Source organism: Condylura cristata, unplaced genomic scaffold (assembly GCF_000260355.1).
Source record: "Condylura cristata isolate star-nosed mole 26May11 unplaced genomic scaffold, ConCri1.0 scaffold00036, whole genome shotgun sequence".
NCBI lineage: Eukaryota > Metazoa > Chordata > Mammalia > Eulipotyphla > Talpidae > Condylura > Condylura cristata.
In genome coordinates this window covers 3,786,587-3,789,158 of record NW_004567137.1, presented here as the reverse complement: position 1 = coordinate 3,789,158, position 2,572 = coordinate 3,786,587, and positions in this window count along the sequence as shown.

Here is a 2,572-nt window from a genome sequence, read left to right as displayed (position 1 = left end):
ACACAATCAATTTGGTCTTTAGTGCTGGCTCCAAGAAGCTGTGTGACCTTGGGGAGATATTTGATATCTCTGGGCTTCATTTTCCTTGTATTATAAAATGTAGGGGCTTGCTCAGCTGATCTCTGAAGTTCCTTCTGGCTCCACATTGCCCTGAATTGACTTGCAGTTCAATTGCCATAAAGTCAGCAGAGGGAGCACTTTTTCTACATGTCATAGAAACTGTCATTTCAGAGCCATCTGAAGATCAAAAAACACAACTGAAACTAAAAACTGACGATCCTCACACATTTATCAAATCACAAAATTGGCTATAAATTAAGTAAAGTCTAGATATAATTATTTCTGTTCCTTGAGTTCCAGGAAAAAGTCATCCCCTATAGAATTACTTTTAAGAAGGTTAAGAAGCTAACATACTCCGAGAACTTCAGCACCTTTAAGCAGAAGTCTATTATATAGGACCCAGTGGGAAAGAAATGCCAGACCATCCCACAGAGAATATATGGTATCAAAGATAAAAAGTGCATGGGATTGCCAGGGTTCTCTTTTGTACTATTCATTAGGATACACAGCAGGTAGGATACATGCAAGCAGACCCAGCCAGAGCCTGCAGGCTTGCAAACCATTAAAACTGCGTATAATCAACCCAAGGACAAGTAAAGCTGAACATCTCAGATCTAGAGTGGCTGTGATCCCTATAGAATCAGAGATCTTAGATGAATTGAACATCAATTATTCTGTCTGTTTAATTATTAAGACAATCTCATAACGTATATTAAAGTTTTTATTCCTTAGTAAGAATGTTTAAATCACAAAATAGGGTGGCAATATTTAGGTCATAGATTTTATGGAGTGCTGAAAATACTAGAATATAAAGAATTTCTACTTTAAATCTTCACATACTAAACTTTTCTCAACCAGCTGGTTTCTTGCAGACAGTATTTATTTATTTTTTTTTAATAATTTAAGACAGCATAAGCTTGTACCAAGCATAAGCATTGTAACAAAAGTGCAACTTTTCAGCAAATCCTCCCCCAGATATTTTAACTCAAAATATCATTAGCACATATTTTCTCCCTACAAAAATAGCATGTCAGACATCATTAATTGGATGTATTAACAACTATGTACATAAGAGCCACCTTGTCGGCTAAGAGTTTTAACGTTGTTTAAACACAGCGTTTAGGCAAACAGCAGCAACAGCAGCAGCAAATGCACCAAACTGACTAAAAGACCCAGCTATTTTTTTCACTCATAGACTGTTGTGTCTCACCCCTTACATAACATTCAAGTGAGATTTCTCACAGTGCTACCTTGGCAACAAACTAAAAATATCTAGACAAGGTCTTGGTTTAAGCCTTATTTAAAAAGCTTTCTTTGTGATTATCCATATCTGGTTTGGTCTCCAGAAAATACATAGACTTGGAGATAGGAAGGCCTGACAGAGCTGCATTCCACCTCTTTTCAGGATTTCCAATCAAAACTGACCAGTTCAACGCTCTCCTCCACTTTTGTGATTTAAGCGAATATAGGATATATCAGTTTGGACTTGTTTTCTCGTTCGTTTTTAAGTTCAGTGCACCTTCCTATTTCTTTTAGCAACAAAAATTATTTTAAAAACTTGGAACTATGACAGGGTGAGTAGAGATGCACTTTTTATATATGTATGTATGCATGAAATTAAGATGAGTCAAGTGATTCCTGGTCAGTTTCTCAATAAAGTGCTAGCAGATGTCCTAAGAATGACTCTGGCCTCCTCATCCATCCCCTTCCCTGACTTAATTCTGACGATGGCCCAACTCCGTGTCTTTTTAAACAAGTGCAAGTTCCTAAGGGATGCTATTCAAACCATTTCAGAATAGACTGCAACGTGAACGACCGCATCCCACTTCTTTCTCCGAAAAGTGTACGCCTCTTAAAAAGGTGATCATGAGAAAATACTGAAGCATCAATTCAGTTCCCAAAGACCCTCCTGTCGGTGGAGACTCCTGAAGCAGGCAGGCAGGCCAGGCCAGAACCCCTCTGCTCCCCAGGCAGGTGACCTCTCCCTGCGGTTCCAGGGGACTCCGCAGCAGCCTTCCCTCCTCGGGTTCCAGGAGCTCACCCAAAGGGCTCACCTCCCGGCTTCCAGAAGATCACGTTCTCTATTCTCAATGATAATGGAACTGGGCCTACAGGCCGGCAAGACTTGGGGGTTGGGGTTCTTTAAAGAAAACAGCCTGGATTGCTATTGCAGAGGTTCTTTTACAGCAGGTGGGGACGGGACAGGGGTCAGCGTGTGCGGGGAAAGAGTAGGGTGAGGAGGGGTGAGCAAAACAGGAACGCCAGATGCGCACACACCACCTGTGTTTGTGTTGTTGTTTTGTAAAAAGCCGGTCGTGCATCTGGTACATTTCCTCCCTTAGAAACGCGAGGGGCGTCTGCGCTCACGAATGGGAGGACTCCGCGGGAGCCCTCGAAGGCAGGGCTAAAACTCAGGGGCTCTGCGTGCCCGGCGGCGAGGGGTCTTCCTGAGCGGCGCCCTCCGGCTTCCCGGGCTCGCGGGGGCCGGCGAAGGGCTGGCGGGTGCGGCCGG